The sequence below is a fragment of the Hyalella azteca genome, unplaced genomic scaffold (assembly GCF_000764305.2).
Source record: "Hyalella azteca isolate HAZT.00-mixed unplaced genomic scaffold, Hazt_2.0.2 contig10249, whole genome shotgun sequence".
NCBI classification, from domain to species: Eukaryota; Metazoa; Arthropoda; class Malacostraca; order Amphipoda; family Hyalellidae; genus Hyalella; species Hyalella azteca.
Window position 1 is genome coordinate 46,037 of NW_025940295.1, and position 16,127 is coordinate 62,163.

A 16,127-nucleotide genomic window follows, 5' to 3' on the forward strand; every position below is an offset into this window, starting at 1 on the left:
AAAAAACAGCGTTGGAACACATCCATGCGACAACATTTCTTCTCGCTTCGAGTCACCGACATGTGGAACAGCCTCCCTGATAGCATCGTTGAAGCTCCGAGTATGAACATCTTCAAAAACAGACTAGACGAAGCTATGCAGGAGCATATGTTCAGTCTTAAAATGTCTAGCAAATTACGGAGCAGGCAATAAGTCCAGCAGCTATCTCAATCAATCATCAGTTATGGAAAGATCGGGTTCCAAAGGCCGGATCCCTTGTGAATCAAGTCACGAAAAGTTCAAGAATCGGCAACAGGCCATGGGCCTATTTCTTCAACGCCGACACTTCTATTCTATTCTATTCTTTATTAATTAAATTACTGGAAGGTTGCGGAGACTCAGATAAAGTATTTAAATTAGGCAAGGAAAATTGTCCCGTTATTTTTATATTAATATCCTTTGAGTCTTTGACTAATGGATCTTTCTCAACCAATTGTCCATGTCCCTTGAATGTTGCAGCGCTTTTATTTCGAAAAAATACAATGCAATTTAATTCTGCCCAAAACCCAAACGAATTGAACATATGACTGCACGAAACATAATTATAGATTCTAAATTAATTAATTATTTTTTATTTAATAATTAATAATATTAATAATCAAAATTTAATTAATGATCAACTGATTTATCAATTATTTCATGATTGATTAATAATTAGTTGTTAAAATTAATTTATATTAATTGCAGATTCTTGTCAACAATAAATTTTTCTCTGGAGGCTCTGCACCAATGGGTGAAAACGACATCAAAGCTTCAACCGCCAAAAATTTTTTAAAACCTTCGAGTTCGTTTTATCAGACTGCGCCCGATACCACTACGAACATGAATCACCTCCTGTCATCTCCTCACCACCCTGGCCTCGCTAAAAGTAAAACAATCAAGTTTTCAGCGCCTCGGTGTGGTCATTCTCATTCCTGACATTCCTGAAGGGTATGGCGTTACCACCATTCCCATGCCGCCTCACTCGGGATGTCATTCTGCGGCTAACTTTTATTTTTTTATCCCTGGTATTTTCATTTTTAATACTCGCCACTTTTTTATGTGTTAATGGTTTTTCGTTTTGGGTTTTTCGGCTGCTAGTGTTTCATTAAACGAACTTGTGAAATAACTCCTGTATGGTATATTTTATATAGTTATGGTGTTCAGTGGTCGAAGAAGGCGTAAAATGATGATTTTATCTTATCAATGTGACAGATTCAGACAAATTTAATACATATATGAAGTAATTCAAAACTGTACTTAAAACACTCAAATTATCTGATTATTTAAAATTAATAATAAAATAAATAGTTGTATACAATAATAATCCTCACTGAATGGTTGAACCTGACAGACGAATTCGAACAAAATTTTACGCAATGTTTGTGTTGTTCAGGCTAGATGTTAGACTGGCCGTTTGCCGCGTGGTTGCACGCGAGCGATGCGCGTGTTTGTGTTTGAGTGAGTGCTTGAGAAGGACCCTTGCTGTTTGTTTGTCTGGCTGTTGGAACTGAGATTGAAACATGAGAATACTAAATATATATACATTACTTTGCGTTAAATTAATGTTACGTATGTTAAACCGACTTCGGCGTCATATTTGTAATTTGTACTGAAAATATAACAGTTTTAGTTATTTAATACTAATTAATTTCTTCTTGAGACGCTCTTTCTCCCTGAGTAAAACTTAGACTCGTGTCGGCAAAGTTCGGACGCTTGTGGCAGTTGCCCCAAGGGAGCATTTTGACTCGGGCCTATCTAAGGGTCACGAAGACTGTTTTAGTTCAAGTGAAAAGTTGAAAGGAATAGAGTAAAACATCGTAGAGCTAAGACAGTGAAGCGACTTCGAATACATATATGGACGATGTTCAGGCGCGAAGAATGTTAAAAGCTTGCCGCCGCGTAATCTTGAAGTTTACGTTGACTGATACTATGTTTTAAAGAGAGTTATAGCCTGTTTCGATATAATTATTGACTTAAATTAACATTATGTGCGTTATTATTTAATGTTTTGAATTATTTAGATAAGTTCTTGATAGCTGAAAACTTAAGTAAGGTAAATCTTTTGATATTTTAGCGAAGTTTTCTCATAAGAATTTATAACCAAAAGAAAATAATTTTCGGCATTTCGTTTGAGAGGTTTGGGGAATTCATTTCTTAGCATCAGTTGCAGTATTTCACCCAATCAGAAAAAATAAATGAAATTAAAATTAAAAATTTTATTTAATGATGCAAGTTAGCGTCATTTCCATGTTAGGGGACTTGGGACTCGCTGCGTGGGGAGTCGTGTGGGAAAAGTGTCATTCAAGGATTAAAGTGTGCAGGGAAGGAGGTTTTGAGTGGACCGCCATTGTTGTGGTCTGAAATAGAGACCATGTTTAGAATAACAGAACTCGAGAGCCCATGTCCTTTGCAGTCCGTGCGTGAGGCTCGAAAACTAAAACTGAGTCTCAAAAATTAAAGAACTTGACAATTTATTTTATTTAATTTCACGTTATTTTCACAACTATTTTGCGAATAATCGATTTTGTTATTTTAATTTACATTATATTATCAACTCGTAACAACTATTTCGTGAATAATCGAGGATTGCAGTTTTATCCGGGAATATGAAATCTATTTCTTATCAGTAGAGGAATATATCCTTATGATGCTTCCTTCCGCGGACGGTGACTGAAAAAATATAGATACGAATGCTTAATAAATGTGTATTTAATGTTAAAGCATTGGAAATAACTCATACATGTGTTCCTAGATATGTTTTTAAAATTAATTTCATTTGCTTTATCCCATTCAAGGAAGTTAGAGTGAAACCTTGGGAAATTCATCGCTCATGACTAATTACTACAGAATTTAATTGAGAGATCTTTGATAAATAATTCAATTAAGAGATCTTTCGCCAACAACGCGGAGCCTTCGTGTACATTACTTTCACGCTTGATTTTGAAGGGATATGTTCGCATGAGTGCTTATAAATGGAAAATTTCGTAATTAATATTAATTATAAAAATGCAATTGATGAATATATTATTTATGTAAAACAGATAAAATATATAATTCTGAAATATTCCTATATGGACGTATTTGGACAATGCGTATATACGAACTGCATGGGCATACAGAGAACGTTAGAGCACATATGAAGGGAGAGGGGCGGATGAGGGGCGGATGAGGGGCCGTGGAGGGGCGTTAGCTGCGGTTGCTGCGGCTAAGAACAATGGAGGAATTAGAACAGTACGCTAATTGTGCTGCTATGTCCCAGCGCTGCCAGGGAGGGGACGCTCTGGCGACCGTTGATCGTGGGTGCCTTGTGAAGAAACTCTTGAAAATCTTCGAGATATTTCTGGCAAATGTGATGAATTCGTTGAAAAAATTATATTATGGTTGAAAATTTTGATAACAAAATTATACTAATAATCTGCAATCAAATAATATGAACTATTAATTGAAAATTATCATTTTATTATGAAAAATTATCACGATGTATGACAGGCACTTATGAGCACAGCTATGTTATGATTTTATTTTGTTGATTACATTGTATGAGAAAAACTATAATATGTTGGATAAATAATATAAATTGATCTCTTAACAAGAAGAAAATATCAAATTGCGGTACGTTTCAAAATTTTAGGATTCAATACAAAATTTTGAGGAACTTGTATTTGAGCGATTGAAATTGATGCTCTTTGACGGACAAAATATTAATATTATTCATATCGACGCGTTCATTTGGTTTGTGTTAAGTTTTTTTAATGATCTGGAAAAGACTTTTAATTGAATCCAAGAATTAAAAATTGCCTTAAGTTATTGTTTTTCTATATGGAGGCATTTGGGATATATGTTGTCAACGCGATGAAAGTAATTGAAGATTGTGCGGGCGTGAGAGCGGCCGAGCTTCACGAAACGTTTGTGGAACTTTGAAACGTAAATCCATTGCAGTTGTCCGTGAAACTGCCATCAGGTCTCGTTTCACTGAAACGCACTACAGCGTATCATTTGAACATGAACTGTAATAACTCTTATACGTGATGGTTACTCGATCGACTCCAACCATTCAACTTTCAATATGGATAATTTTCTCAATCTGATGTAGGAAGTACAAGTTTAACGCATGGGTGGACTTTAATTTACTTACACTCTGTTAGGGATCATTGTCTACATTATTTCTAAGAGAAACTACTGTCAAAGTATTTATCACATAGTAATTCCAGCAATTTGTTATTCAAGCAGTGTTGACAGCAATATTAATGTATTTGTTTATAGTAAATACCTCGTTATCATGAAAGAATGTTGAAAGACCTGAGCATGCACAGAGCATTTTCTCCCCGCTTGAAATTAGATACGACTATCAAGACCTCATTGTAATTTCGAACCGACTTACAAGCTAATCTTTAAGGGCATAATGTAATCGATCATTTGGTGAATGGTGCGGCGAAGCAACCATCGGCAACGCTGCTTCTTGAATGTTGCCAACGGACCGGAACAGAAGTGGCCGAACTAATCTCCAACCATACCCGAACAGAAGATCAAGGCCTTTACGACATCCGGTGACCGGATCAAGTTTAATGAATCGTGATCGCTCTGATTTGGTCCTTCTTTAAATGTCCTTGGATTGATTCGTTCCGCATGTTGCCTCAACTTGGGGAGCCGGAGAGCCACAAGGCAGGAGTCGTTTATTTGTCGTCTTCAAAGGCTCTAAACATTTGGTAATTTTTTAGAAAACGTGGAAGTTTTGTTGATAATAAAATAAATTAATTTATCAAATTTTGCGTTTTTGAAGTGCTATGTTTTACTTCATTATGGCATTGCCATTCAGATTCTAAAACTGGAAGACCCAAGCAGGTTAAATAATATTTATAAAAATAAAATGCAAGATAATTTACAATAGGTAATGCGTACAAATATTTGCGAGCATAAAAGTTTCAATCTTATTCATGCAAAATCAAATGATTTCAGGTAATTAATTTAATTATTTGGGGGAAAGTGTTGATGACTCCTTTGCTTATAAAAAATAACATTTTTGTTCTTGATACAGAAACTTGGCGGCCTATTGTATGACTTAAATAATTAATTATTCAATCACTTCAAACGTTCCCCAAAAATAAAAATCTTAGTAGAGTAAAAACGCGTAATTATCAGCATGTTCGATCTTTCTGTCGATTCAACATCGTGCGACGAGGTATTCCATGCAAATTCACTCACTAGGTCAGCGAGCCGCCATCACCAGGGTTCCCAGGAATTTAAATATGACGTACAATGAGCTAAATAATTGGCATATGACACGACGCAGAAGCTCAGCCCTAGCGGGAGGCGGATCAGAAGTTACCAACAAAGCCAGAGTGTTTTGAAAACTGCTGACGTAAAGCAGGACTAACGGAAGCCGTTAGTGAATGTCATTAGGCTACGTAATGAAGGTTCGAAACGTACGACTTGCCGGACTCTGTATGTGGTCCGGCCAGCGCGCGGGATGATTGTTCTGCGCTGATGAACGTCTTTGAAAAGAAGTTTGGTTTGCCAAGATTTAGAGGATTTTTTTCTGAGCTGGCACCTTTTGTAGAATACGAAGATGATGAACTTTAGTTTTGAATTTTGTCATTCGTCGAAAAAAATTAGTCATGACCAGTTCATGCCAGCGTTATTTTTGTTTGCATGCCTAATCACGATCTTAACTGCATGATATCGCTATCTTGACGTATATCATAATCTGAGCATAGATATTACGATTTCAATACATATAAATTTTTTTACGTATATTGCGGCTTGCCTGCCTCAATGCCACACTTCGTTAAGGCATTTTAAAAATATATAGGATTATGTATGAATATTTACTGAAAGAAAGCCTTAGAAGAGAAATATTTTCATTTACGAGTAGGCCGAATTTGAAAGTTAGCAGCTCAAATTGACGAAACCGTTGAAGTACAACCGCAATCAACCGAATCTAATGGCTACTTACATGGACTGAGGTCTCTGGTTAGAAAGGTTCTTTCTTTGGTTGTCCTTATATATATATATATATATATATATATATATATAGAGGAAAGAGTATTAAATTCAAGTTAATTACGGCAAACAGTAATCTTAAAACTTCTAAACAATAGCAAATGAATTAGCAATTATATAATTTAAAAAATCGTTTTTAAGACCCAAATCAACATTTTCATCCTATTTTCATGCTTTTATAATTGAAATGTTTTCGCCTGGGACGAGTTCGTAATAAGTTTGTACTTATATATGATATTTTAGAAGAATCACTGAAATTTAAACCGGTCTTGAAAATGGAGTTTAAGAATAAATGATATAGTATCAATTAATCTTTCGAAAAAAGAAACGGAATTGATAGAGAATAAAATGGTGTTTACGTAGCACAAAATGTAATTTCTTTGCCCTTGAGCTAAAGAGAACTAATGTAAAATACTTTGCACTGTCAACAGCTTAAAGCTTACAGTTTTCTATCTAAGTTACCTGACTCTTACTCTTACAATAATCGTGTCCGCGAAGTCAATCTACGCCGAACCTAATAGGTCGTAAATGCCCTCAAATGGCCTTGTCATGGGAACTGTGTTTATGGGCTCAATGGGTGTGCTCATACTATAGAAATGACGATCGAAACGAACTTAGATTTTTTCGTGAACGGGCGCAGGAAATGCGGTGAAAGTGATGAAGCGGAGGCATTTGTTAGCGAAAAATAACATTTTTGTTCTTGATGCAGAAACTTGGCGGCCTAATGTATGACTTAATTTTTTACGGTACATTCTTTTAAATTACTTAATAAGGGCAAATTGATCAACACTATATTATGATAGTAATAACCCTTCATATACAGGCATTTATCGCAGTGAAATCTCTTGAAAGGTTTTTCCTCTAAAGATTTCAATGAAATATTTCTATAACTAAACTTTTTTAATAAATCTGATTAATAAAACGTCGAATATTAACTCAAAATTTTTTTACACCAAAAATTATGAAAATGTCTGAGTTGCAGTATTTCCCACATTCCCAGAAGAAATTGGGATTTTCTTAAATTGGTCTTAAAAATAAGCTCAATTCGACGCCCTTAATTGGTTGTTTTGTTTCGCCTTAGACTTGCCATTCTGTCTCAAAATTTTTCAACGTAAAGAATAGAAATAAATTGTATGGAAGTGACGGGACTCAGGGAGACTGAAGCTCATTGAAAGTTTTCAATGAAAAATAAACAAACTAAAATACATTTCTCAGGAACAGAGATTTTCGTTTTCTTCGATGATGAGAACCATCGGGAAATTAAGTATTAGGCATAAAAATTGACATTATCAATGCCAACATCCAAATGAGTCATTAAAGTAAATTGAAAACTGTAAAACTAAATGATTATGTATACAAAAGGTTTTATATGAACAATATTCTTTGATAGAAAATGTTTTCTGACATTTATAGATAAATATCTTATGAAAGTAATGAGATGAACAATATGATCCCGACATGTGCCAACTCTACGTAATTGCAAAATTTATGTTCGTGTACCTCGCGTATATTTGCATCACAAGCCATTACCATCAACGTTGAGGGATCACAAGATTATCAAAATGTTGACAAATGTGTTATGATTACAATCGTATTTCGCTGCTTTTACTTTCAAGCTTTCTCACTCAACATACTCCAAGTCCATGTCATCTGCATCTCGTTTCAATATAGAGATTTTTTAACGTCCACCGTTAAAACTTTCCAATTTTTCATTTAACAAACTTCAAGTACAGGGAATCTCCATTTCGTTTCAATGATAGTCCACCGTTACAAATTTAATTTTTTCATTCAATAAGCTCCATGTTCACTGCATTAGGCATTTTATATCAATGCCAATTCACCGTTAACAAGATTTTTTTTATCCAACATTCTCCATCTCCCGACGGCTATGGATTTCATTGCATTCCAAGTCCACAATTCAATCTTACATGCTCTCTGATTAATATCCTCCATATCCATGGCGAAATGCATTTTGTTTCAATCCAACCTCATCGTTAAAACTCACATCCCTGCTTTCTGATTAATATCCTCCATATCCATGGCAAGATGCATTTTACTTCAACATACATGCCTTCTGATTAATATCCTCCTTATCCATGGCAGGATGCATTTAATTTCAATCCAACTCCACCGTTAAAACTCACATACATGCTTTCTGATTAATATCCTCCAGCTCCATAGCAAGATGCATTTCATTTCAATCCAAGTCCACCGTTAAAACTCATATACCTGCTTACTGATTAATATCGTCATTATCCATGGCAAGATGCATTTAATTTCAATCCAAGTCCACCGTTAAAACTCACATACCTGCTTACTAATTAATATCGTCCATATCCATGGCAAGATGCATTTCATTTCAATCCAAGTCCACCGTTAAAACTCACATACCTGCTTACTGATTAATATCGTCCATATCCATGGCAAGATGCATTTCATTTCAATCCAAGTCCACCGTTAAAACTCATATACCTGCTTACTAATTAATATCCTTCATATCCATGGCAAGATGCATTTTATTTCAATCCAATTCCACCGTTATATCTTGGTCGGGATCTTATTCAGGTTCCCATGGTACAAGCAACCCTTATCCGAGTAGCGGACTCCCGCTCCAAGATTCTAACGGCTTTCACGAACGCTTTTCAAGGGCCTCCAAAGACCTTGTTTATTTGATCGCCTGCTCTGCCCGAGTACAAAGACGCGCCTTCTTTGATGTTTGCTTTGAAATTCTCTCAACTAAGACGTCCTGGCGATGAATGGGACTAAGTACGAAAATTCAGACGATTTATGAGCAAAAAATTCTTCATTAGATTGAAAATATTATTTACAAAATGTGCGAAAATCGAAATCGGTAGCTATAAATTGAATAATATTTGCTAAGCCAATAAATAAAAATTTTAGAGAGTTTCAGAGAGGAAAGACTTCTTTAAATAGAAAAATAAATGGAAACTATAACGAGAAAATGTTACAAAAAAATTGTTTCTAATTTATCTTTCAATTTGTTACTCAGTTATAACTTAATTTTTCAATTTTGTTCAAAAATTTTCTTTAAAACTTGTTCATTTTGTTCATAAAATTCACTTTTTAATGCAATCATTCTGATTGAGTTTCTTAATATTTTAAAGATCTTTGCATGTCATAAAATAAAATGCATCTTCAAGTTACAGCGATTGCCCTGAGTTTCACAAATATCTATTGTGGTCTTCAATATGGTACAAAATTCAAGTCTGTTTATTTACCATTTATTAATTTTTGCTGTAGAAGTTTGCACTTAACGACCTCAGTGATTGTAATTACGGTACAAATTATAATTATGTTCGTTAACTCATTACAAAATTCGGGCTTGATGATATACCACTATTTTATTTTTTCTTTATAAACGACCACTTCCTTGTACGTTTACCATAAAGTTATCAACACTGATTGTCTACTGTTAATTTTTTCTTCTTAGAATATTTTCGTTCAAGCCCACTTCCTGGTACGTTTTCTTGCAGTGATCGAGACCGATTATCAGCTGTTCTATTTTTCTTTTTATAATATTTTTGTTTACAACCATTTCCTGGTGCGTATACTTTCGGCGTCACTTTCTTCCGCTTTCCGATGAAGATTGTGCTGCCGTTAGCCGCGTTCTCGCGGTCCATCGGGTCCATTGTCCCGGGCTGATCCCGTGTAATTTCAGAAGAAGCTGTTGCCAGCAAACCAAAAGTTGATATCTTGGCAACAGAGCTGTAAATATTGTACGGACAGCACATAAAATATTAAATCAGACGTAATATGTATTAAATCATGCGTAATAAATGGTAAATCAGATTAAATAAATATTAAATCAGACGCACAAAATTTGAGGTCAGACGCATTAAATATTATATTAGACGCTTTAACTAAATGTCAGACGACGAGTGCTATTTCGTACCTTCCGCCAAATTTTTTTTAAAATGTTATGGTCAAATTGGCACCCATAATCATAAAATTGTTCCATCAAAGCTATCAAATTTATTTCGTTCATATATATACCGTTTATAATATAAACCGTCGTCAGTTTCATTTATCAAGTTTTTCGAATTCAATTCGTATTGTGTTATCAAGTTATGCATCATAAGTATCAGTTCTAATCAAATAAGAACGTGCTGTATAATTAGCTATCATCGTAACTATGATGCAGGGTATCTTAATTATCTGGCATGATCGGCGACTTACGTCATTAATCGATTCTGTTTTTGATTTATTAACAACGTATTAACCATCTGCGATCTCTGATAACCAGTTTACTGGCTCACGATTGATTCGCGTTGCAGGATTGGACGGTGGACACCTCGGTTTATTTTAAAGTTAGTTTCCACAACGAATTATGTAGAATTTTATGTTTAAATGTTTGCATTAGTAATGAAGAATAATATATAATAGCTACAAAAAGTAATAAAGCCGGATAAGAATTTTATCCGAGCTGTTTTTACCGAGGAATTAGAAATTTTTTCCGACGTTGTCTGGTGAAATGCGTGATTACACTATTTTCTGCAATTTAGCTGACATTTTTTAACACGAAAGTTTGCTGAACTGCTGCTTTTCGTTGATATGTTAACCAGTTTTATCCTAATGAAAACATGTTGAACTACCGTCGAACTTAATAATTACTATTACAGTCTTACTAAATATCATTTCACTCTAACAAAAGCATTTTTACTGCATGTTCACCGAATTTATTCAGCTATATAACTGAATAAAATAGATAATTTTGCATAATGAATAGCATGGATCCGTAGAATGACGGTCCATCCGAATACTGGCGGCCCACCGAACGTCCTGATGAGAAAACCTGCTGAGTCATCCCTTTTTCTTCCACGCTGAATTTGCGGCTCTGAAAGAACGTGTATTAAAAATCCAGATGGCCTTCGGTTCTGAAAAACAAAGATGACATAAAAAGTAGTACATTTTCGTTGTAAATTTCAGGAGAATGAAGCAGGCTCGAAGAGGGGAACGTGAAAATATCCTCGACCTACCATCTGTTCAGGAATAGTTTAAAGGATCTAGAGAAGAAGAATGTGGAACTTACCATGCCTTGTCAACGTTGCAAGTAAAATAAATGGTCTGGAAAATACAAAATTTGTTCATGGGGCTTAAAATTTACGTGACAACTACTGTGAAAATAATTTCGCTATGAGAATAATTATTTCAACACGGTTGATGAGAAAATAGATTATTAAAATCAAGCACTATTTGTCTATTGAGGCCAAAAATTAATTATGTTGGAAGTCAATGAAAATAACGTTGACTTTTGATAATGTCTTGAGCAAATAATTATAAAAGTTAATACTGTATATATTAGTGAATTCTGTATATGTATGGACGAATAAAATAAATAAGACTGCAATAGTAGTTTTTTTGCTCAATAATACGAAAAATCCTTTTGGTTTTCTAATTATCATACCATTAGAGACTGTGAATTTTTGGTTACAGCTCAAAATTGAAGAAAAATTTTTCGCCATTTTCATCGAAACTCTTCATGTTAAGAATGATAATTATTGTTCGTCCGCAACGATTGGGCCAGGCTAGCAGCCAGCAATAAAACGACTCTGAAGTCATGCTATTATTAATTCTTTGGTTAATAAATTTCTATAAGGAGTTTCGCGATTTTAACCAAAATGAATCTAATGTGGACTGCGAGGATATAAAAATTGCCAGATCTTTAATTGCCAGTCAGAATTTTATCAACGGTTTCAAATTTTGCGCAGAATTAAAACCGTGATGGTGACCCAAAAATATATACTGGGACTTTTTTTCTGCTGGCCCGCTACTTTAAAAAGCAATTTTAAAGCATTTAAATTGGCATAATTATAGAGACAAAAATAGTGCAAACAAAATGTGGACTCATTCATTCTGTTTATAAATCTTACAATGTCAGTAAAATCAAAGTGTAAAAGTTTGATTGATTACTTAATTATACTGTTGCAAAATTTTAAATTCTTACCTTATTTATTATATTATATTATATTATATTATATATTATAGTATATCTTACATTATATCACATATTTTATTCTATATTTTTCTATTCATACTATTTTTTGGTTAAATTTAGCTTCATATTTTATTATCAAATCAATATAACATCACCCGTCACCAGTCAAACTGCAGACCCGGCAACTACAGACGCAGCTGCTGCGCTCGTGCCATCCTTCCGGCCCCAGCTCCTCTTCCTCGCTGACCTTGTCTGCCTGTCCGTCTTCCTGTTTTCTCTTGTTTGTATCCGTCATAGCTGTTATCTATCATATATTCGATTTCTGCATGTTAAATCGCACTTTCTACCGTCTTCTTTGATCTTTCGGCTTATCTCTAGTCTTTCTTTTTAAGCTCATATTTCTGTTGTTTGGAACCTTAATTTCAGCAAGGTTAAGTCACACCTATTACTTTCACTTTATGCGAATCTCTAACCGTATATTTATACGCATCATCCACTTTATTGAATCAAAAATTTCTGTTCGTTAAATCGATTTCTCTTTTTTTCTAATTCCATTTTCCTTTTTAGCGCATTTTCTCATTTATGGAAAAAAGGCGCTATTATGCTCGTCATGCCGGTCCGCCCGTCCGTCCGTCCGTCCGTGACTTAACGGATGGACGGACGAGAAAATGCGCTCTCTGTCACTCACTGCAGTGAGTACCGAGCTAATTGTTTTGGTGTACATCTTATCCAACTGTTTGATAAACTTTCTGGTTTTGTACGCTGTATTCTATTTGTCAAGTCTTGATTTTACCTGTTTTCTTTCACATCTTTCAAAATTATTTTTTGTTTGGTTTTCAAACGAAAGAAATAATATTTTCTTGTTGGTATAGTTACGGGTAAATTTTTCTTGTCTGGAAAATTTTCCTGCGTGCGACGATAACTTTTAGTTATCGTTACTAAAATGCTAATAGTTTATCGTTACTAAAATAAAGCCTTCACAGCTAGTGCTAAAATATTTTATTAATATCTCTTATATACACGTATTAATATATTTTATATTTTATTGTTGCCTTGTTACAGATGCCCGAAATATATCGTAATTATCGTATATTTTTCTACCCCAAAACCGTTGGCTGGGATGTGGCGAGACGCACGTGCTGGGTCGCGTCCCAGCTGTCGTTGCCGGCAACACCTGGACCTCCTAGCAGCTTTTGGGACGGAGGGGAGGGGGGAGGTTTAGGGCGGGGGGTGTATTGAAGGAGCGAATATTGGGGGAACGAAGGAAGGTTCCCTACTTCAGGGTACATAGAAGAGGAAGGAAGAATAGAAGATTCATGGAAATAAGAGTAGAGTGATTTTGTGCTGACACAGCGTATGGGTGGGTGAAATAATGATAATTATTTCGCTATATATTGGAAAAGATTCAGTACAGGTTACGTTTCATCTCTAACACTGGCTTGACTATAGCATATTTCGATACATACTGGTTCGATTATAGTAACTTGGAATCCGAAAAGAAATATTCCATCTTAAAATCACGAATCTACATTTTTGTAGAACATCCAGATATGAGGCCATACTCCGCATGTCAATTATCAGTGATGTAGAGAACTAATTTAAAGGATTTTCTTTTAATTATAGTGCTCTTCTAGAGCCGTTAGTGGTGGTAGCGGTGTCCCGCAAACCTCCCAGTCTCGACCGCCATTTGTTTCCTGAAACTGCAGGCGACCAAGCAAGAATATTTTAAGCCGGAGTACCTTTAATTTGAAATAAATCAAGAAAGCTTGACTATATTAACGTTTTTCAAATGTATTTTTAAAAAATTAAATGAGTTTAAAATTATGAATAGGCAGTGATGAAATTGTACATCAATACAGAGTTACCAAGTAGGGCTTTTCGGGAGCGAGTTGCATGCGATTTAAACGCTGTATAAGTAATGATCCTAGACAGTATAATTCTCCGGGGGTACACATTGAAGAAAGCAATAAATATATCGTTTTTTATTGAGTGCAATTTAAGTTTACGAAGGCAAGAACAATCTGTAATCACCATCAGTCTGTTGATGCAAGTATTTGTGTTTGATTTTGACCAGAATTCAACAGTGCCTTGGTAAGTGCATGAATGCATGTAGTCAGACGGCTTGTGATGACGTAACATGTGTTCTTCATAATTGACAAAATATTTAGGTGACATTAATCTTTAGGTGACATTAATCATTAAGGCCCACAAATAATTATTTATATGTTAATGATGAATTTTGATGTCAATTTCACCGTCACACAAATCCACTCTATGGATCCAATGTGACATTCACTGTATTTACACGAATTCATTTTAAACGTGAAAATCCTACATTTTGTTACAGAGTGGCAGCAAATAGCTTGTCGAGGTACGTACCTGAGAGGCTACATCTACCCGCATGGGTAGACCTCCCCTGCAGTTACATTTAATTTGCCGTTGCTAATCTAGCATCAACATCTGCTACTGGTAGCATTCAAACGTCAGTCTACCCCGACCAAATCCCTCATTTTAACTCACCTTTGAACGAACATAGGTGCTCCTTGATTTAACGAAAATATCGCATATATAATTCCCAAACATATTAAATTTTTTGAGATAACTCTTCCATCAGATATGTTTAAGAATTGAGGAAAATTATCTTTCGACATTATATTTAAAATTTTTTAGTTATAAAAGAATTTGTTTTGCCTATATACAATTTTTTAGATAGTCAATGAACGTGCAAGCAATCATTTTGAACATTCGATTTGCATTCGCTAAGGATATTTATTAATCTTACAATTTTTAGTTATGCACATTTTTTTTAATTCCATGTGTAGCAAATAGGAGTTCTAAAGTGAGTTACAGTATTTTTTTTTGAGTTGAAGTATTTAAATATATCACTTTCATTCACCTTTGAAATTTCACTCGGAATGTTTCTACAGCTTAGAAAATTTTTCTGCATTTTTAGAACGATTAGAGGACAAAATATTAAGTCTAATAATTTGTGAATGAGGAATAGAAAATATATATGATATTAAGATTATTTTTAGAACGTCTCAATATATTCGCAACGGCATCTGTGAACAGACTGACATTTTTTCCAATGTTTCTTAATAACTGTCATAAAAAAAAACAGGAATTTTTCAGAAAATAAAAAATTCGCATAAGCCGCCCATAAAAATATAAAATTTTATTACGTCCCAAATCGCTTCTATGGAGGGAAATTGCAATAAAAACTGGTTTTCTGTTTCTTTAATCTTTAGCTCTAAAGAATTCCTATCTCAGAATTCACACACAAAAAAATAGGATTCACTGTTGTTTGTCTGCCGAATCCGTTGTAGGATTCAACTTAGGTTTCAATTGTTCGTAAAAATATTTTAAGAACCTCGCTCGAATGCTTGCAATTTGAGAATCGAGAAGGCAATTACTTAACAGTTTTGAATTTTTCTTTTTTTTTCATGAAAGTTTTCATAACTTCGTCCATGTATTGCTCCATGTCGCGATTACAAGGCAGTTTTCCCATGAGCTTCACTCCATGGTTCTGCTACTCGTCTTTATTCATGTATTTTCACTATGTCTCTACACCAAGATTCACTCTTCGGCATTACTCTATTGCTTGCTTTATGAATCTATCACATGACTCAATTCTTTGGCCCTATTCTCCCTCTTCTTCATATTCCTCCACAGCTTTACTCAATGTCGTATTAATGGCTTGCATTGTTCATAAAGGGCCACCGGCGCTCCAGATATTGTGCTCGGCAAGCAGTATTGTAATTCCAGAAGCCGATGCACAATAGCATTCCCGGGCACCCTTGTGACTAGGCATTCCAGGCAACCTGGAACCATCGAGGGCTGGAATCACGACGGCATTCCTAATTGATGGCTGCCGGTGGCTTGTGATGGCGGTGGCTTGGTAATGGATTTCCTTACACGGGAGTTGATCTTGACGAGGATCTCAAGAGATCTGAATCGATGTTGCGATGGTATCAAATATTATAATATGTTTGATTAAAAATAATGCCAGTTTTATAATAATATAACAATAAAACATAATATTATAATATTAATAACTAAAGAAATATAATTAAATATAATAAAATAATATTATAATAGTAAACAATACGTTACGAAGATAATAAAATAATATTATAATAGTAAACAATAC